At 39.8% G+C, this 22,834-nt stretch overlaps 1 pseudogene; it reads left to right on the top strand.

The window, feature by feature from the left end:
- The window catches only part of LOC105523095, a 34,901-nt pseudogene extending 26,400 nt beyond the window's left edge, over nucleotides 1-8,501 (top strand).
- The last annotated feature ends 14,333 nt before the right edge of the window (nucleotides 8,502-22,834 follow it).

Genomic DNA, 22,834 nt, shown 5'->3' with positions numbered 1-22,834 from the left:
CCACGGTCCAGGGCAGTGAGGGGCTTAGCACCCAGGCCAGCAGCTGCGGAGGTTGCGCGGTGTCCCCCAGCAGTGCCAGCGCTGCACTCAAATGCTCGTTGGGCCTTAGCTGCCTCCCCGCGGGACAAGGCTCAAGACCTGCAGCCCGCCATGTCTCAGCTCCTTCCCCCTGCGGTGGGCTCCTGCGCCGTCAGAGCCTCCCCCACGGGCGGGCGCTGCCCCCTGCTCCGTGGCGCCAGGTCCTATGGACAACCCAAGGGCTGAGGAGTGCAGGCATGGCTCGGCACTGGCGGGCAGCTCCGTCTGCAGCCCTTGTGCAGGATCCACTAGGTGAAGCCAGCTGGGCTCCTGAGCAGGATGGGGACTTGGAGAACTTTTATATCTAGCGGGAGGATTGTATGTGCACCAATCAGCACTCTACATCTAGCTAATCTGGTGGGGACTTGAAGAACTTTTATGTCTAGCTAGAGAATACAGCAATCAGCACAGGGTGTCTAGCTCAAGGTTTGTAAATACACCAATCAGTACTCTGTGTCTAGCTCAAGGATTGTAAATACACCAATTGGTACTCTGTATCTAGCTAACCCTGTGTCTAGCTAACCTAGAGGGGACTTGGAGAACTTTTCTGTCTAGCACTCTGTGTCTAGCTCAAGGATTGTAAAGGCACCAATCAGCACTCTGTCAAAACGGACGGATCAGCGCGCTGTAAAATAGACCAATCAGCTCTCTGTAAAATGGGCCAATCAGCAGGATGTGGGTGGGGCCAGATAAGGGAATAAAAGTAGGCTGCCGGAGCCACCCAGGGGCAACCTACTCGGGTTCCTTTCTATGCTGTAGGAGCTTTGTTCTTTTGCTCTTTGCAGTAAATGTTGCTGATGCTCTCAGTCTTTGGGTCCATGTTGCGTTTATGAGCTGTAACACTCACCTCCAAGGCCTGCAGCTTCACTCCTGAAGCCAGCGAGACCACTAACCCACGAGAAGGAAGAACCTCTAGTCACATCTGAACTTCTGAAGGAACAAACTCCGTACACACCACCTTTAAGAACTGTAACCCTCACGGCGATCCGTACACACCATCTTTAAGAACTGTAACCCTCACGGCGATCCGTACACACCATCTTTAAGAACTGTAACCCTCACGGCGATCCGTACACACCATCTTTAAGAACTGTAACCCTCACGGCGATCCGTACACACCATCTTTAAGAACTGTAACCCTCACGGCGATCCGTACACACCATCTTTAAGAACTGTAACCCTCACGGCGAGGGTCCCCAGTTTCATTCTTGAAGTCAGTGAGACCAAGAACCCACCAATTCCGGACACACTGAGGTTACAGGCGTGAGCCACCGCGCCGGGCCACCATCCGAGAAGTATCTTATGATCAGTTGACTAAAGAAGAAAAAACTCAAGGCCTAGTTACAGATAGGCGGGTCTGCAAGAAATGTTGATGCGAACTGAAAGAGGATGACTGCTGCGTTTTAACCCCACTCAGAGATGATCGTAAAAGAAAGCAGTGAAGGAAAACTTTGCCTGTGGGCAAAATTTGATTGCTTAATTTGAAGTGAGTTGCCAGAAGTATACTATTGACCCTTAAGCAACAAAGGTTTAAGTGTGCAAGTCCATATATACAAGGATTTTCTTCTCTGCCACCGCTGAGACAGCAAGACCAATCCTTTTCCTCCTCCTCAGCTTATTCAATGTGAAGGTAATGAGAATAAAGATCTTCATGATGGCTCACTTCCACTTAGTAAATGGTAAGTATATTTTATCTTATGATTTTCTTAATAACATTTTCTTTTCTCTAGCTTACTTTATTGTCAGGACGCAGTATATGATACATGTAACACAAAAAGTATGTGTTAATCCATTGTTTATGTTAATGGTAAGGCTTCCCTCAACAGTAGGCTAGTAATAGTTAAGTTTTGGGAAAGCCAAATGTTATACATACATTTTCATTAGTGTCACTGCCCTTAACTCCTGTGTTGTTAAAGGGTCAACTGTGTGTCTACAACAATTTGAGGGCAGTTGCTAAGTCTGGTTGAATGGTCAGCAGCTTGGAAGAAACAGAATTGTAGAGCCAGTGAAAAGGAAGTCTGAGGGGGAGGCATGTAGCTGGATGGCTTGGAGGTGGCACAGACTATGAAGATAGGTATGTCTGATGTGAATGCCACTAAAGGGCATCTTACTAAGGAGGGGGCTGCTAATTAGAAGGACAAAATGAAGGACTCAGAGAGTATCAGCTAAGCTCTTTCATCAGCCACCCCAGTGCTTGCTCAATGGGCTCGTGGACATAGTGGCCATAGTGGCACCAATGAAGGCTATGCAGGAGGTCTACAACAAGACGTCTCTTTGTTGTCTGATTTGGCTGCTGTTACTGCTGAGTGTCTAATCTGCCAAAATAGATACTAACATTGAGCCCCTAAGGTGGCACCATTGCTTGTGGGACCAGCCAGCCACCTATGGGTGGCTGAATGCATTGACCTTTCGCATTATGAAGGAGGCAGACTTGTCCTCACTGGGACAAACATGTATTCTGCATATGAATTTGCCTTCCCTGCCTGCACCACCACCTGTGAACTCACAGAATGCCCTACTCGCAATCTTGGTGGTGCTCTATATCATGTTGCTACTCATCAAGGAATTTACATCACAGAAAGAAAGTGACTTGGTCATAGTTTAGTTTAATAGTGACGTCTTTTTCTTTCTAAATGGTTTATAAAACAATAGTCTGAAGATCGTCACATATATTCTATGAATATGATGATAATTCTACAGATTTGAAATGACATGTTATATTAATTAAAAACTTGCCTTCCTATAATCTCTGTTAAATTGACCTTTTTCTGAGATCTGGCTATATTGATTCAGAATGTGGAAACGAAGGCTTAAAGAGGTTAAGTAATCAGCCCTAATGTCACTCAGCTGGGTAGTGGCAGCGACAGGCCTAAAACTGATTTCCTTGTCATACAATAGTGAAATGTATTACCACCTCAAATTGCCTGGGCAAACAAACATAAGGAAAGATAGATTTCAGAGTTAGAAAGAACATCTTTTTGTCACTTACTTGCTTTATCTCCTTAAACGATTCACTTAACCACTCTGGAGTTAGTCTCAATTTCCTTATATTCATTATTAAGCAAATAGTGCCTACCTTCACTCTAAATGAAATATGCAAGGCATGTAGATGAGTATACAGTAAGTAGTTACTAGTGAGTAAATAATGACAAAATTTTAAACCTTCCATTTTTGGTACTATGATTGACTATAACAGAGAGTATTTCCTAAGGAATCAATGAGTCCCTGACATTAGATGCCATCCAACTTGCTGTCCAGCACTGGAAAATGCCTCATGTGAATCAGGAGCTTTATATTGTTTTAAGTGTATTGTTCAGGAAAGAGAGGAAACAACATTATTTCATATTTTTACATCTCTGAGCATATTTTTTTATGTGGGAAAGAATTTTTTTCTATAATTGTTGCTGGACTGTACTTTGCTACTAAAAGAGTAATTTAACCTCAACTTGGGAAACTAAATTCAGGTCTTCTCTGTTAGTTCTTTCTTTGGACATAGACATACATATTTCAAATAGATGGTGATGTTAAAAGTAAAGTATCATTTTGCTAGATATTCACTTCATTAAAACTATACACTGGAGACCTGAAGGGTCTAGACTGGTAGTCATTTTATACTGATCAAGAATGTTTTGTCTCCTGCTATTTCCCTTGGTACTGCAGAGACTTATTCTGTGGCTTTTAACAGCTATAGATTAAAACAAAAATACAAAACTCTCAATACACAAGCTCTCGTCATAACAACCATAGAAGCAAAAGAACCATTATTTAGTAGTAGTATTCAATATATGAAGTGAGGAAAAAAGCTCTGTAATATGATATGAGCCCATTTTTGAAACTCTAATCTTTAAAGCAGGTAACATATCCTTAACTTCTGTGCTGCAGATTAAATACTTTTATAATTATTGATACAAGTGTAAGCACATTTGAGTTTCACTACTTTTCTACTCCTTATCTAAATGTGTGATGTAACCTTCAAATGTGTCTTTTTTTTTTTTTACCATTTTTTGGGAGGTATACAGCTAATTAATTAAGTACAAATATATATAATTAAGGTAAAACCCATATAGTATAAATTACTTAAAAATTATTTTAAAGTAGTTTAGTGAATTAGTAAATGCAAAAATGATAAAATAAAATTCTATTGACAAATCAAAATTCTTTAGTAATATTTTGTTCATGTTTATTTAAAGTCATACTTTACATAAAAATGAAAAAATCATTCTCAGGAGTTAGCTTTGCTGCTAACCAAAAACCATTTAATGTTTGGTTCCATATAATAAATAGTGTGCCTCTAAGATTTTATCAACAGAAAAAGCTTTAGACTTGAAGGTGGAGATTTATTTCCAGTTCTGGGATAATAAAGACACTTGGGTAAATTATAATCTGCTTCAACCTAAGCTTTCCTTTTTTAAAAGATGAAAGAATGAGTTTTGAGGACCCATTTCGCTCTAAAAACTAAGATACTTGATAAAAATGGATTTGATAGCTATTTAGATCAATGTAGGAAAACTTATTCTTAAGAGCCTCTCTGTATCCCTTGTTACCTTGTAAATTTTGTGTGTGCAAGATTGAGACCTATTTATTTTAGTACACCAGTGACAAATATGATGTCTAGTATGTATCCAGTGCTCCATAATTGCAGAATAAATAGTCATTGCATCAAAGTTAAAACCAGAAAATAGTGCTCTGTTGCAACTTGCTAAAATAAAAATCTAGAAAAAATGCACACACACACACACACACACACACTTGAACCTCGTTAGAAGACTTACAGGATAACGTGAGAAGTTTCAGATGGCAATTGTTAAGTTAAATCTTAAACACTGTGACATTATAAGTGGTGCAAACATTCAATTAAAGCGATAAAACCCAAACTTATAAGATCATGTGTAATTTATTTGAAGAAGCAGTGTCTGCTAGCTTGATGCGGATTCTTCTTAAATTACTAATGAGCTTGACCTTTAAAACCACTTGGCAAGATGGTTTTATTGCTTGCTAGTCAGGCTGCACATTTTTACAACACACTCATATGTAAAATTGAAAACCTCAACAACTTTTCAGATATTTAAAAAACAAAGCTCAGCATTTGCCCATTTCGTTGATTCTCTTCTTATCCTTTCTAGTTCAAGATAGTTGGTTTGCATTTAGGGTATGTGGAAATAACACTAGTCTAATTTTTTTCTTATAGAAAAGCTTTCATTTGGGCCTTTTATGATGAGTTTAGTCACTTTTCTTATTGCTTCATTGCTAGTGAATATACGTAATATCTCCCTGTTCTGTGGAAAGTTGAAGCATCAAACTATTTGGCAGGACCAATTCAGAATTTAATATTGCTGTCTTTTCAGGCCCCAATTCCTTTTATTTGATGGGCTGTAGTGAAGTTTTGCTGGGTACATCAAGTGGTCCTTTCCCGGGGCCCATGTCTGCAGTGGCAGATTGAGGGAGACTGCCTTTGGGCGCCAGGGCAGCACACTCTGACCCCGGCATTAGCTGGTTCAGGTGGGCTGGTTCTTGGACCTCCAGGTGTCCTGCTCCTGTGCCAGCAGTGGCAGTGGTGGGCAGATTCTCAAGGCCTTGGGCAGTGGGTGTGGTGTGGCTGAACAAACCTCTGGCTCCCATGCTGTCCACATTGGTGCTGGTGTTGGCTATGATAGGCTGAGAGCAAGTCCCCAGATCATAGGCGGTGCATATGGGTGGGTGCCAGCTGTGGTGGCAGTGGTAGGTTGGGTGGGCCTGACCGCAGGCTCCTGACAGGAGTGCACAGGTGACACCAGTGGTGGATCCAACTGAGCACTGATTGGCCCTTAGGTCTCCAGATGGGACAGCATGCTCTGGCACTGGAGGGGCTGAGCTGGCCAGGCAGACCTGACCTAAGGGCCCTCAGTGGTGCATGCAGGGGCTATGGTAGGCAGGGGCAGGGTGATCCCTAGGACCAGGGTGAAATGCTGGGGTGGGGGTAGCCGCAGCTGTGCTGCAGCCCTGCTACTCGGGGGGTGGGGTGGTTTTCAGTGGCAGCAGCCCTAAGCAGGCAGCTGGGGAGCTCACACTTTGCTCAGACTTTGGCCCTGGCTGTTGTAGCAGGTCTTGTGGATAGGGGAATTTGTCCTCAGGACACGTGAAAATGCACAGCATCTTCACTGTTGCGGGCAGCGGGGTCAGTGGGGTCTTTGGAATGGCTCATGCTTCAGCCCTGGCTGCAACAGCATCAGCCGGTCACAGCAGGGGCTGCAGGCAGGGAATGTTGATGTGTGGAGGATGTGTGGGGGCAGGGCTGTTGAGCCCCCAGGCACGATGCCCTTTGGTGGGAACTAGACTCTGTATGCACTGTGCTATTAGGGATGGGGTTGTATCTAGCTTGAGCGCCCTCTCTGGAGCAATGCCGTCCTGCGACCTTCAGGCAGTGCCCTATGTTAGTCTCTGGGTGGAGGGTCTTCCCTGTGGCTAGGATTACAGGAGCCTGTGGTGAGAACGTGGACTGCTGGGATCACACACTTACTCTGTCCTACATGGAGGAGCCCCTCGAGGCTCCCAATTGATTCAGCCCAACAGTCTGCTTCAATTCCTTCGTCCTTGCTTTAAGTGTGTCTTGTCACTTCTCTGTTGAATTCCAGTGTTGTCTCAGATGATCTATTCAAAGTGTGATATCTACTCACTATGTTGGTTCTTCTGTGTGGAGGTGGCAGTACCCGATGCCTCTAGTAAGCCAACTTGAAGCCCTTCCTCGTTTTGTATAGTTTTGGATTTTAAAGTATTTATCCTGCATATTAGAAATGTAAGATTAATCAGTAAGCATGGGAAGGCGGAACAATCAAAAACTGAAACCAATGTGAAACAAATGAACCTCCTATATTCCAAATAAATACCATAATCACACTAAAAAGAAAGCAAGAAAGAGAGAGGAAAAAAAGAGAAGAGTGGTTGCAAATAATCTTGCATGGCTCCTTGGAAGGTGGCAGAGTTTGCTATAGTGGTTCCTCCAGACCCTGTCAATATTGGGGTCAGGCCCAGCCAGGATGGTACCTGAAAGCCCAGCCTTGCTGGGGTAGGAACAAGAGGGGACAGGGTAAGGAGTAGTCACCTTTGTGACCCAGAATCTACTATAGCACTAGGGGAGCCAGTTTTAGGAGAGGCACCAGTTTGACTCTTGGAGCCAGCTGGTGAAAGTGATAGATGAGTATATTAGCAAGACTTCTACAAAAAGAGGCCCAAACTCAACATGAGAATTCACAGAAGAACAAAAGAAACCCACAGGCAATGTTGCAACATGCTTGGGATTGTGAAGTACAGCTTTACACTCAACACAGTCTCAAGAAGAACTGAAATTGGAGGACCTGAAGAAACTAGCACTAATCCTAAAGAATATTTTTACATATAATAAAGAATTTCCACTTGACGTTCAGCCTGTCCCCTCAAAAAGAACCTTAGTACCTGGTGAAAAACAGTATTTGGAATTTGAAGAAGATGAAGAACAGGGTGGTGCTGGAGCAGGGTCTCCCGATTCTTTTCCTGCTAGAGTTCATGGTACTCTATTACATGTATTAGTCTGTTTTCACACTGCTGATAAAGACATACCTGAGATTGGGCAATTTACAAAAGAAAGAGGTTTAATTGGACTTACAGTTCCACGTGGATGAGGAAGCTTCACAATCATGGCGGAAGGCAAGGAGGAGCAAGCCTCGTCTTACACAGATAGCAGCAGCCAAAGAGAGAATGAGGAAGATGCAGAAGCAGAAACTCCTGATAAAATCATCAGATTTCATGAGACTTATTCACCATCACGAGAACAGTATGGGGGAAACCACCCCCATGATTCAATTATCTCCCATCGGGTCCCTCCCACTACACATGGGAATTATGGGAGTACAATTCAAGATGAGATTTGGGTGGAGACACAGAGTCAAACCATATCATGACTTTATTACCAAAGTTGCCATCAGAACCAAGAGTGGTGTTACTACTAGAACTGAGAATATTGGTCTGAAATATACTAAGCACTACTTTATTACCAAAGTTGTTCTCAGAATCAGGAGTGGTGTTACTCACTACTAGAATTGAGAAAATTGGCCTGAAATACGCTGTATTAAAGTGAGTATCAAGGAGCTGAATGACATAGATTTAAGTACTGTGCAAGATACTCCTGTGGCTTTAAGAAGACACATATGTTCATTTTAATGTGAACATTGAGCTGCAGAAGTATATTAAAAAATTAACCAAAGGTGAGACTCTCTTCTTTAAATTCAAAGACTACAAGCCTACAGAATGTTTATCAGCACTTCATGGAGATGGATGAAATTAAACCTGGGCCACTTGTAATAGAATCGTACAAAAAATCTACTGACTTTAAAAAAATGAAATTGCAATTACAGACTAAGAAACCACTTGATCTTCATTTATTAATACATGAAACTTTGCACACAGAATGATCCTGACATGAATAACTTGGAACTTTTGTGAATTTTGCCAATCATTAGAAACCATCATAGCTCTGTGTATCACATTCACCCTCAGCAGGTAGGAAACATGTTGTACCCATGCCAGTAGGCCAGAGTTTCCATAAATCTTCTGAAATCTAGGTGATGGTCCCCAAACCTCAATTCTTGACTTCTGTGCACCCTCAAGCTCAACACCACGTGGAAGCTGCCAAGGGATGGGGCTTGCACCCTTTGAAACCATGGGCCAAGCTGTACCTTGGCCCCTTTTAGCAATGTCCAGAGCAACTGGAATGCAGGGTACCAACTCCCTAGGCTGCATACAGCATGGGGACCCTGGACCCAGACCATGAAACTATTTTTTCTTCCTAGACTTCTGGGTCTGTGATGGGAGGGGTGGCCATAAAGACCTATGACATGCCCTGGAGACATTTTCCCCATTGTCTTTGGTATTAATATTCAGCTCTTCGTTATTTATGTGAATTTCTGCAGCCAGCTGGAATTTCTTCTTAAAAAATGGGTTTTTCTTTTCTACTGTGTTGTTCAGGCTGCAAATTTTCTGAACTTTTATGCTCTGTTTCTCTTTTAAAATGGAAGCTTTTAACAGCACCCAAGTCACCTTTTGAATGGTTTGTTGCTTAGAAATTTCTTCCACTAGATACCCTATATTATCTCTCTCAAGTTCAAAGTTCCACAAATCTCTAGGGCAAGGGCAAAATGCCACCAGTCTCTTTGTTAAAACATAACAAGAGTCACCTTTGCTCCAGTTCCCAACAAGTTCCTCATCTCCATCTGAGAGCACCTCAGCCTGGACCTTATTGTTTATATCACTATCAGCATTTTTATCAAAGCCATTCGAGAAGTCTTTAGGAGGTTCCAAACTTTCCCACATTTTCCTGTCTTCTTCTGAGCTCTAAACTGTTCCAGCCTCTGCCTGATACCCAGTTCCAAAGTCGCTTCCACATTTTCAGGTATGTTTTCAGCAATGTCCCGCTCTACTGGTACCAATTTACTGTATTAGTCCGTTTTCATGCTGCTGATAAAGACATAGCCAAGACTGGGAAGAAAAAGAGGTTTAATTGGACTTACCAGTTTCACATGGCTGGGGAGGCCTCAGAATCATGGCACTACTTACATGACAGTAGCAAGAGAAAATGAGAAAGATGCAAAAGTGGAAACCCCAGATAAAGCCATCAGGTGTTGTGAGATTTATTCCCTACCATGAGAAGAGTATGGAGGAAACTGCCATCATAATTCAAATTATCTCCCACCAGGCCCCTCCCACAACATGTGGGAATTATGGGAGTACAAATCAGGATGAAATTTGGGTGGGGACACAGCCAAACAATAACACCTGTGAACAACATAAAGCTGCATCTGTTGCCCAGAGAGCCTTTTAATGGGAGAGTCCATTTACACATTCACAGTTGATTACAAATTTATAGATTTAGATTGTGATCTATTCAGTTTCAATTCTACCCTATATTTTTAACTTTATTTTTTGGTCTGGATTTATAGTTTTGTCTTTCCTCCTTTTCCTTTTTTCTTTCCTTTGACTTGAAATCCATTTCCATCCACATTCCATTCTGTTTTATTCTTTAAGTTGTTACTCTAAAAGTCTTAGTTTGAATATTTAGCTTAGACTCTAGCCTTAGTAACTATGTTTGTTTACATCTCAAATAGTACAAAGGACCCAGTAGAAAGACCTGTTTTGCTAGTTGGTGTCCAAGGACATCTGTGGTTTATTTGTTGAGAAAGCCAGAATTGCCAAACTGTTTTTGAGGAATCCCCAGTTCAGATCAACTGCCAGATTATGATATCAGGGGATTCAGGAGACACCAATCAAACTGATGACTGAAGTCATTAATAAAGAGTTGCTTCATTATTTCCAACTAAATATGAAAGAAGACTGCAATCAAAGATTTTGAAAACATTGTGAGGCCCAGTCAGAATGTGAGAACAGAAAGAGTTTGGGGGTGATGAGCAGGAGAGGCCAGGAGGCACAACTAGGTGAGAGAAACAGAATCAGAAAGAGGGGACCAACATGAGAAAAGCAGACTTTATTGACAGCACACTTTGCCTGAGCAGTTTTCACAGAGATTTTGGAATCAAAAGCTTGAGGAAAAATGGGCTGGGCCTGGTGACTCATGCCTGTAATCCCAGTACTTTGGGAGTCTGAGGTGGGCAGATCACCTGAGGTCAGGAGTTCAAGACCAGCCTGGCCAACATGGTAAAACCCCATCTCTACTAAAAATACAAAATTAGCCAAGCATGGTGGTGGGCTCCTGTAATTGCAGCTACTCTGGAGGTTGAGGCAAGAATCACTTAGAACCCAGGAGGTGGAGGCTGCAGTGAGCCGAGATTGTGTTACTGCACTTCAGCCTTGGTGACAGAGCGAGAGGAGTCTCAGAAAGAAAAAAAAAACATAAGGAAAAATGAAATTGTAAAAAGTGGTTACTGTTTTCGTAAATTCACCCTAACTCAGAAAAGTCAACAAATTACTTTTTGTTGCTTTTGTAAAATCCAAGTGATGTGTAACTGTCACTGGTGACAGGCAGATATGGTCAGCAATCTCCTTGGGGTCAGCTCATAGATTTCTTTTTTTGTTCAGAAGGTCTTGAAATGAGTGCAGAGGAAATGTCAGACCACAGGTACAATTAGAAAATAAAAGCAACTTCTGTTAAGAACAAAAGATAAGTTTAAAAATTTTACCACCACACTTGCTAGACCTTTTAAAGTAAACTATTTGAACTTATGGTAGTTTTCAAGGTAGAAGCTACTTAGGGATGATTTTTTATAAGAATGAGTGGGAGACTTTTTTTAATGAATGTCACTGTGACTTACACTTGTATTCATTTTTACTTTAGAAAAATATTGAAAGAAAGAAATTATGTATGACTAGGGACATTAAATTTCCAGTAGAGGTTTCTATAAAGCAGATTCCATAATGTGTAAAGGAACAGGATTTGTTATAATATATTTAAGGAAAGATCAATTTTTGCTGCTTCTATCCTGACTAAATAAAGACAGTTGGATTTTCTATCTCAGAGAGGCATTAGAAAGTCTAATTTGAAGAGATTTGTGATAATGACCTGGGAAATGAAATAGCTGTCGGGCTACTGGCACTTTTTTTTAGATCTATCATTTTACTTCCGACATCCTACTTACTAGAAATGAAGAGGTTTTCTTTTAAAAGTTCCTATGCAAGGGCCGTGCATGGTGGCTCATGCCTGTAATCCCAGCACTTTGAGAGGCCGAGGCGGGTGAATCATCTGAGATCAGGAGTTCGAGACCAGCCTGACCAATATGATGAAATCCCGCCTCTACTAAAAGTACAAAAGTTAGCTGGGCATAGTGGCATGTGCCTGTAATCTCAGCTACTCACAAGCTGAGACAGGAGAATCGCTTGAACCTGGGAGCAGAGGTTGCGGTAAGCCAAAATCGCCTCATTGCACTCAAACCTGGGCAACAAAGGCGAAACTCCATCTCAAACACTTTAACAAACAAACAAACAAAAAAGTTTCTATGCAAGAACTTCACTATTTCATTGCACTTTTGAGGCTGACCATTTTTTCATTTTTGAAAAAAATCGAGTATAATTATTTCGTACTTCTACCTCAGCATTCAGAGTTTCTCATTTAGTTAAGTCACAATTTTTTGATTCTAATGCTGTACCAAAAATATAAGAAAAAAGAAAGAAAAGTAAAAGAAAAAATTAAAATCTGCCAGGACAGAATTAGGAAGGAGAGATGTTAGTCAAATTGCGAACTGACCACTCCTTCAGGAAGGAAATTTTGAAATGGTCTCCTCTAATTCCTGATTTCTTATTTGCTGTTTAGTTTGGGATTTTATCCATGTGAGTATAATGCATTTCAACATTGTCTTTTACATGTTTATCCTGCTCGAGATCTTAAATAGGTATGAAAATTGGAAATTTTTGACCATTATTTTTTCAGATATACTTTTTTTGTCCACTCTATCATTTTCTTATTATGGAATTCCAATTAATTATATGTTAGATTCTTTGTTCCTGTCTGTAATGGGTCCTTCAGGCTCTGTACAGTTTTCTTTCTGCTCTTCACATTAGAGGAATTCTATTAATCTATCGTATAATTCATTTGCTCTTTCCTCTATCTGATTTGCTGTTAAGTTGCCTCAGTGAAAATTTTATTTCAAATATTGTATTTGTATTTCCAAAGTTTCATTTCTAACGTCTTTTAAAAATCATTTCTCTTTCACTGAAGATATTTCCTGTCTTTTGATTAATCATATCCCATTTTTTTCATACCTGAGAAAGGTTATAAAAGCTGCTTTAAAGTTCTGTCCTGCTAATTCTAACATATGGTTCAAATCAGAGTTGATCTCAGGTTCATTTCCATTTTCCCTGGAGTGTGCATCATTTTCATGATTTATCAACTATCACATAATTTTAAATTATATATTATACATTATGACAATAAAGTTGCAAAGGCACTGGATTTTGTTATTTGTCTGTGACACGTTATTTTGTTTGTCTCAGCCAGTAATTATATCAATTACACTTTAACTACAAACTGCTTCTTGGACAACAGCTCTCATCTGAGTTCAGATCTGTCATTAGCTGTGTGGCTTGTAGCTTCCCCCGAGCATTTGTGATCTGGGATTAGCCATAGATGTGGTAAAATAAATTTGGTGACCCACTTCTGGCCCTTTGGGATTATTATTTTTTCCAGTTCCCATGTTTTTCTGTATTTATTTTTCTGGCACTGAAGGGAAGTTTGACTGTGTTTTTCCATCACTGCCCACCTGCTATGCTGATTGTGTGTAGCTCTAGACTAAAACCAAAAGAGAAAACACCCATACAATTGTGAATGCATAACATGCAAGTCTTCTCTATTTATAAACAATTCAAAAGAATTTTCCATGCTTTATGTAACTGTGCTTGTTATCTGGTAGGTGTCCCTTTATAAAATGTTTGGGATTTATGGCTGTTATATGGAGGAAGATCCTTCCAGGAGGATCTTATCTCTTAGCAGATGTAGAAATTCTAGATGTTTTAATACGGCCTGTTGTTGTTTTTTGTAACCAGTATTTGTAAACTGCTCTGTAATTTCTATTTTGATTTTATTTTTTACCCCCCCCTTTTTTTTTTATAAAAAGTTAATCTCTTTAAAGCAATTAACTTTTTCTTTTATCCTTTATCCTCCTCTCTTTTGTTAATTTCCAGTTTATTGTTTTCTTGTCAGAGAATATATTACATACTATTTTACTTTTTGGAGTTTGTCCATGTATTCTTTGTGATAAAATATTACATCAAGTTTTCAAATTTTTAAAACACTTGAGAAGAAGTTAATTTCTCTTATCAGCATACATAGGTTGGTATAAATCATTATTTATCTTATTTTTCTTCTAAAATTTTTGGTTACTCAATCTCTTTTCTGACAGAGGTAACTTAGTATTTCTCTTTTCCGTAATATTTCTATGGATTTCTGTTGCATTTCCTGCTGTTTTACATTTAAATATTCTCACCGATACGTGATTTGTTATATACATTTATGACAGCTATCCAATGTTCTCATTTTTAATATAAAATGTTTTGTTATGAAGTGCCTTTTATAGTCTCATTTATAAATTTACCCTTAATTAGACAGTTTCATATATCAAAATTATTACTTGAGCTATCTTTTTACTACATTTTCTTTCTTCCTTTTTTTTTGTTTTTGAGACGGAGTCTCACTTTGTTGCCTAGGCTGGAGTGCAGTGGCTTGATCTTGGCTCACTGCAAGCTCCGCCTCCCAGATTTTATGCCATTGTCCTGCCTCAGCCTCCCGAGTAGCTGGGACTACAGGCGCCCGCCACCTCGCCCGGCTAGTTTTTTTTTGTATTTTTTAGTAGAGACGGGGTTTCACAGTGTTAGCCAGGATGGTCTCGATCTCCTGACGTCGTGATCCGCCCGTCTCGGCCTCCCAAAGTGCTGGGATTACAGGCTTGAGCCACCGCGCCCGGCCTCCTTTTTCTGTTCTAACACACAAGTTACTCTTATAACTGTCAAACTATAAATGTTATTTCTCTCTCCTTGTTTCACTTCCAAGGAAACAAAAATCATGGTATTCTGAAGACCAGAGATACGAATCTCCCTCATTTGACATCCTCCTGGGCCTGAATCTGTTTCACTGCTAATGATTTGCTGCCAAAACTATACAAGCTGCCTCCCTCAGGGGCTATCATGGAAGAGGAGGGTGCAAAAGATTTTAAGGGCTGGTTTCAAGGGATAAAATTAGGTCAAGATCAAACCCTCTGAATCAAGAAGGGGATGCAATAAATGCTTAAACAGCTGGTAAAACAAGATTAGTTGTCTTCTAAACTATTATGTGTCACTTTTGCATCCACCCCAACCATAAAAATTTTCTGCTTGGTATAGAATTAAAGGAAAATACTTACTAACAGGATAAAATACCTTGTAACAAAGCCTCCTGGGTATAATACTCCCAATTTTAAGTTGTGAAGATAAATCTATCTACCTGCCTACCTTGCTTTCTTTCTGTCATCTGCCTATTTCTATCATCTATCTATTTTTAATTACTTTTCAGAACAATGTTTATGTTTTAATTGCTAATTAATAGATAATTGCTATAAGTCTGTAACAGAAACCAAGCTTACAGTAGCTCAACATATAAGTTAAAAATAAGTTAGTCTTATAACTTTTGTCTTTTGGTTTTGTTGTCTTTTTTTACTTAAAATAATAATTTTAAGAAGTTATGAATGCCTGCCCATATCTATTCCTATATGACCTAGAACAATTAATTGACCATAAGTCTTTTGACGCTTAAGGCCCTCAGTCATAGGGAGTCCTGCCAAGGAAAAATAACACTGCAGAATTAAGTAACTTCTCCTGTGACAAAACCTTTTCTCTCCCAAATACCAATGTATGGTGCAATGCAAAAGTGGTGGGAAAAATAGATTTGTCTACTGTTAACACGTGTATAACAATTTAGACACCGAGTACCAGGCGTTCCTTGCATTTAATTTATAGCCTCCTCAGGATGCTATACCTATGGAGATAAATTGGCCAGAAGAGAAATTAAGTATAATAAATTCTAATTTAATGTTGGCCCTACAATTCTTAAATAGGATTAATCATGAAATTCAAATAACCCTTCATAAGGAGGATAAACATATTGTGAGTTGAATCAAAGAATATGATGATGCATGCAGGGTTTCTCCTGGCTGTTTGGGCCGTTTAACTGCCCTCTGACTCTACCTATGACCTTCTTGGACACCTAATCTTTGTTATCTCTATGGTATTTATCACTGTATTAGTATTATGTATCTCTTGTAAATGTTATGCCAGATACAACAAAGGGAAGAAGGCACAATTAAAGACCCAGATTATGATAGCTTGCAAAATAGATATGATCTAGGATTCTTTTTAGACTAAACTCTAGGCCTGATTCCATCTCATCCCTTAAATAATTGGCTATGACATTAGGTCAAGCCGTGTCCTCCTCCATTAACCAAATTGCTAACATTTAAAACTATATTACCATGAAATCAGAGGACTCTAGGAACGAGCCTTCCTAGCACCATGGGACGCTGCCAGATGGCCAAATCAGACAACTCTATGAATGAGCCTTCCTAGTGCCATGGGACATGCTGCTGTTTGTTGGCCTGAACATGCATTCTATGGAATGCTTTTTGGCCAAGAGTGGGGTCTGAAGACCAAGCTCTGATTTTTTTATCTTGCCAAATTTCCTACCTAGGGGATTTAGAGAGTCAAGCCTTACAAACCATAAATTCTCATCAGATGGGTTTTATTTAACCCTGTACATCAGGAGTTACTTTCCATTCTGACTCTGGCATAACATGGAAGAAAATAAAAATATTTTACCCCAAAATATGTTTTCTTGCTGTACCTTGAAATGACCCTGCAAAGTCTCTTGTGGGAAAAATCCACATCCTATAGAGAATCCCATTTCCCCTTTGTTTTCCTTCATTTCTTTCCAAATTCAGGGGATAATCAACTAAGAGCCAGGCACCCTTTTAGGTCTAATAAAACCCATTTTACAACCTGATCTCTCTCTGAAGTCTGCTATCTGAGAGCTTCCTCTGCACAACAAAACTTGATCTCCATAATCCTTTATCTTAACCTGAACATTCCTTTCTATTGATCCCAGGTCTTGAGATAAACTCAACCAATTGTCAACCAGAAATGTTCAAATTTACCAGTAGCCTACAAGCCCCCACTTCGAGTTTCCCACCTTGCTAAACCAAATCAATGTATTTCTTAAATGTATTTGATTGATGTCTTATGCCTCCCTAAAATATATAAAAACCAGCTGTAGCCTGACCACCTTGGGCACACGTTCTTAGGACCTTCTGAGGGCTGTGTCACAGGTCATGGTCACTCATATTTGGCTCAGAATAAATCTCTAAAAATATTTTACAGAGTTTGACTCTTTTCATCATATTTGGCTCAGAATAAATCTCTAAAAATATTTTACAGAGTTTGACTCTTTTCATCAACAGACCTAATGTATAGTATGAAGACTACAGTTAATAACAATACTGTGTTGTATATGAAACATTTGCTAAGAGAATAAAATTCAGGTGCTTTTACCAAATACACAAAAATGTTAACTGTGTGAGGTGATGCAAATGTTAATTTATTTGACTACAGTAATCATTTCACTGTGTCGGAGAAATACAGTTAGTGGTTAACGTATACTCATAAATACATTTTGAATTCTCTTCTTTAGATTGGAGTTGAGGAGTGTATGGATACCCCTACTCTTAGATTCTCCTGTATATGTCTTTTTTTTTTTTTTGGATGGAATCTCACTCTGTTGCCCAGCCTGGAGAGAGCAGTGGCACGATCTTGGCTCACTGCAGCCTCTGCCTCCTGAGTTCAAGCAATCTTCCCACCTCGACCTCCCTAGTAGCTGGGATTACAGGCATACGCCACCATGCCTTGTTAATATTTGTATTTTTAGTAGAGATAGGATTTCACCATGTTGGCCAGGCTGGTCTGGAACTCCTGACCTCAAGTCATCCACCCGCCTCAGCTCCAGATTGCTGGGATCATAGGTGTGAGCCACCACACCCAGCTGATGCTCCCGTGTATATCTTACTATGAGTTTAAATGAGGCAGTACCTGTGAAAGGAGGAATTCTCCAAGAAGCATGAACAGAATTCAGAAAGGTAGTGAAACATGAACAGAATTCAGAAAGGTAGTGTTAATGTAAAAAACAAATTGTGTAAAATAATTTGAAGAGGATTATTTTGAGCCAAGATGAGTGACTGTGGTCCAGAGAAAAACACAAACCCAAGAAGCTTGGAGTAAGTGGTCCTGAGGCAGTCACTTTTCAGTTTAGTTGTATACATTTTAGGGAGACAGGAGATACAGGCAAATGTATAAATCAATACATAGCAGGTATACATTGGTTCAGACTGAAAAAGTTGGGAATCTCAAAGCAGTGCCTTGCAAATTATAGGTGGATTTTAGGGATTATTGAATTGACAATTAATTGAGAGAATTAAGCTGTTGACTTGAAGTCAAGAGAAGGTAATGCTTAAGTTGAGATAAAGGGGTTGTGGGGACCAAGGCCCTTCTTATGTAGATGAAACCTCATAGGTAGTAGGCTTAAGAGAGACTAGATGGTAAATATCTCTTTACAGAATTTTGAAGGTGTCAGACTCTCAGTTAACCTCTGTTAGACTGAGAAAGGCCTGGAAAGAGAAGGTCTGACTGCATTAATGGAGATTATCAGAGACAGATGCAAATTTTCCCCACAAGAGATGGCTTTGCAGGGCCATTTCAATTTGCTGGTCCTGTGGCAGCCATTTCAAAATATGACAAAGAAATATATTTCAGGGTAAAATATCTTGATTTATCTTAAGATCTGCTATCTATCACATGATGCTATACCAGAATCAGGTTGGAAAGTAAGTCACATCATACTGGTTTAATTAAACAAACAAACCAAAAAAAAAAAAAAAACATGTTTAATGAGACTTCATAGTTTCTATGGTGTAACTTAACCCTTGCCTTACACAGCCCTAGTTCTTGTTTATAATTTGGTATCTTATCACCACAGTCTGTTCTGTCAGTCTTATGATCTCTATTTTAATTTTAATGCTGGTTGGTTGTGCCTAAATTCCAAAAGAAAGGTGGTATAACAAGGTGCATCTGACCTCCTTTCTCATGATCTCCAGGAATTCAATTGTTCAGGTTTCTGTAGGGTCCACTTGGTCAAAAGTGGGTCTGGTCTATTCAGTCCTTTGGGGGGGGCTTAAGATTTTATTTTTGGTTTACAGTAGAAACACAGGGAGTAGAGGCCTGCAGTACAGTGCAAAGTATAATAAATGAATAAAGACATTGAATTCACCACTCTCTTAAGACCAGAGAATTCCCATTATTTTCTCAGAATAAGGTTTTGTTTATTCAGGACAATCTCTTTAATTGAATATCTTAAGAACCTGTATAGACCTTCAGATAAGAGTTCCTGTAAAATATGCCTTATTTTAATTATAATAGCTATCATTTTAATTCAGCCCTGTTAGTGCCAAGTACTAAGTGCATTTAATGCTTGTTATTACATTTAACCCCAGGCCCTAGCTGCTGTTGTTGTTTCCATTTTCATTAAAAAGGACACTCAATTTCAACTCAGTTTCATAACAGTGACTCTACTGATAAGCAGTACTGCCCTCAGGCAAGTGGAACCTCTGCCTGGGGCCGGTGATGGTGCTACCCCTCAGAAACCCAGTGATGTAGAGTGCCTTCCTGGAAACTCTCTTGAATTCCTACCTGGTACCTGAGACTTGCTGAGCCAGCAGTGCTGTTTAGGAGGGGTTACCCGTGCCTGGTCCAGGACTGGGGCAGGTGGTGGGTGCAGGGGCTAGTACTAGTCTCACCCCTTGTGAGTCTCTTAGGTTCTATCTCAGGCATGAGGTTGAGCTGTTATCCTGAGGAGCTCTAAGCTTTCATGCTATGGAGTAATTGGCCACCCTAAATTCTAGGAGAGCTTCCAGGTAAATATATCTCTCCCACTGGGCTGGGCAGTATTTATTTCCTGGAATTGCATGATTCAATTAAATTGGGCTACCGGCATGATCTTGGCTTGTTTTGGACAACTCAAATTAGTCATATAGATATGGATCCCAAAACAGGTATTCCTGAGGGCCTTACACACCCTAGAGGCAACCCAGTCCATAAGCCCTTTTATCAACTGCTTCCTTTAGGTCAGTTGTATTGTCTTGAACATGAGGTGCATGAAAAATAGAAAAAGAAGGAAAGAGTGCATGACAAATAAAAGAAGAAGAACAAATCTTTGTAAGTAAAATGTGCAATAGAAAATTCCTTTTGTTCTTAAGAATTTAGCAATGAATTAAGTTCTTCTTTTGGCTGTTTTTCTTTGAAGTAGCCCAGTGATGATTCATATGCATGGTGTCAGTCAAAAACTCATCCTCTTAAATAAATATAAATGTTAATAACAAAGTCATTTCAGTTTATCCAGAACGATCCTCTTAGAAGGTATCAATCACAACCACTCATGCTTTATGAAAAAATATATTTATCTGAGTTTATATATTCTTTACATATTACCTTGCTTATATAATTCTGTCACAGAGGCTCCCAAATAGATGAATTGTAAAGGAGGGAAGACATTATTAGAATGCACTGTGCATTTATCCTGTGATAAATACATATGTGTGTATATAAATGTTTACTTTATATCCCTTAAGAGGATATGCATTCAACTCTTCGAGCATAAGATACATTTCTGGATGCACTTACCATAAATATTTAAGATTTCAAAACTTGTCACAAATACTCACAAAAAAAGGGAGACTTAAGATATCTAGATCAGCTCTCCAGAAAGGATCAGACAAAATTTCCTGCTCAGGAGGGCCAGAGATGTGTCCAGGTGCAGAGTATTTTCTAGTGGCTTTGCAAAAGGTTGAAGCTCCTTTTACCTTTCAGGAGGGTGGATCATAAAAACAAAACAAAACAAAAAAATCTTTCAGTCTTTTTATTTGATGAGATATTTTTAAATTAATATTAACCCAATAGGAATTTCAGGAATAGAGAGAAAGCAATTACCAGACAAACCTTGCTGGAAGCACAGTCTCATTTCAGTGTAGAAACTGCAAAAATCACCAGTCTGCATTTGCTGGCAATATTTTCCTTAATATACTTAACTATTTTGAAAGAATATTGAAATGAGAGTTTCATGTTTGCATTTTAGTTTCAATTTTATATTGTGATGGCAATTGCCGGAATCTAAAAGTAGCTCCCTCACAAGAGAAAGAACACTAAAAATGAGCCTTATGTACCAAAACTTTAATAATTTCTCCTGAATGATAAACAAGTGAACCTCTGTACCTAAATGAGAAAGACTCTACACTCCATATGCCCACCTACACCATGCTCAGTCAGCTTGTTGTCTGATAAGCACTTTCATACCAAGGATTAACCACACAGTCATGGCCTGATTTGGCCCCAGCAGTGCACACAAAGAATACTATTTCCTCATTCACGCCTTTATCATCCCTCATGGAGACATTCAGATGTCAAGGTCTCCATTTTTCCTGTGTTTTCATCACTTACCATCTAGTTCTACCTCAGGTAGTCATCCTCTCACACATAAATATAGTTGTTGCCCCACCTCTTCAGTTCAATTTCCCTAAACTTCACTCAAGAGAATAAGCACAGAGTCTCTGACTGACTTCATCTTTCCAGACTCTGCAGGGCCTGCTATGCGATGTCCGCGGGAGATGATCCCCACTAGGCCAGTAGTGTCCAAAAGAATGCCGTATAGATGAAAATATTAATATGTGATGATTGCACACTTTAAGCAGATTTATGTGACTGAAAAAATAAACTTTTAATTTTAATTTAATTGAATATATAACTAAATAAAAATTAAATTGAAATGTAATTTTTACTATCCTTTCATTTTTATTAATTTCAACGTAAATTTTTTTTTTTGAGATGGAGTCCCACTCTTATGCCCCAGGCTGGAGTGCAATGGCATGTTCTCAGCTCACTGCATCTTCCACTTCCTGGCTTCAAGGAATTCTCCTGCCTCAACTTCCCGAGTAGCTGAGACTACAGGCGCCTGCCACCACGCCTGGCTAATTTTTGTATTTTTAGTAGAGATGAGGTTTCACCATGTTGGCCAGCTGGTCTCGAACTCCTCACCTCAAATGATCCGCCCTCCTCAGCCTCCCAAAGTGCTGGGGTTACAGACGTGAGCCACCACACCTGGCCAGTAAGTTTAAATTAAATTTAAATAGCCACATGAGGCCCAATGGTTACCTTATTGGACAGTGCAACTTAGGCTACGGTCTAGGGTCCTGGGGGTAGAAGGAGCTTGTCATCAGGGCTCTATACTTTGGTCCTCTGTCTTTTCAATCTTCTAATTCTCTCTTATAATTTGCTGTAGCTCAGTATAGTCTCATTCTTCACATTGATGATTCCAGGGAAGTGGTAGTTAGGGTATCTTCCAGGTCACTGGTTTTTCTTTTGTTGTCTGAATCTCATCCTCCATCCACTCAATTGCAAAACTGAATCAATTGTTTTTGGAAACTTATATTTGTTTATGTACATCTTTATCTTTTCTTTTTTTTTTTTTTTTTTTTTTGAGATGGAGTTTCGCTCTGTCGCCCAGGCTGGAGTGCAGTGGCCGAATCTCAGCTCACTGCAAGCTCCGCCTCCCGGGTTTACGCCATTCTCCTGCCTCAGCCTCCCAAGTAGTAGCTGGGACTACAGGCGCCCGCCACCTCGCCCGGCTAGTTTTTTGTATTTTTTAGTAGAGACGGGGTTTCACCATGTTAGCCAGGATGGTCTCGATCTCCTGACCTCGTGATCCGCCCATCTCGGCCTCCCAAAGTGCTGGGATTACAGGCTTGAGCCACCACGCCCGGCCATCTTTATCTTTTCTAAACCACTTTAATCAGTTTAGCATTAAGAAAAACTTGCAGACACTCTGATCTTTAGTCTTAAAATTTTGCCTTTTTTTTTTTTTCTGTTGTGAAATGTTTACTTGTCCCCTGTGTTGGAATTCTCATGACTTTCTTTTGTGCTTTCTGAGGCGGTAACCTGGATGTAACTGTGGATAGTATCAGCAGTGTATAGGTGACAAGGCAGTCACAGATGTGGATGTGTGGTCTTCTTACAGCGTATGACCCTTCTCTCCTGTTCCCGATTTATAATCTATCCACAGCTCAAAGTGAGACCATTCCTAAAGGGTAAAACTACTAATTTATATGGGACAGTAGTAAGTCCAAATATGTGTGTTTTAATTGCTAAGGGAACCCGTCAGATCAGGTAAAATGATGCATATAAT

Source organism: Colobus angolensis, unplaced genomic scaffold, assembly GCF_000951035.1.
Source record: "Colobus angolensis palliatus isolate OR3802 unplaced genomic scaffold, Cang.pa_1.0 Scaffold45, whole genome shotgun sequence".
NCBI classification, from domain to species: Eukaryota; Metazoa; Chordata; class Mammalia; order Primates; family Cercopithecidae; genus Colobus; species Colobus angolensis.
This window is presented reverse-complemented; position numbering and strand designations above follow the sequence as displayed.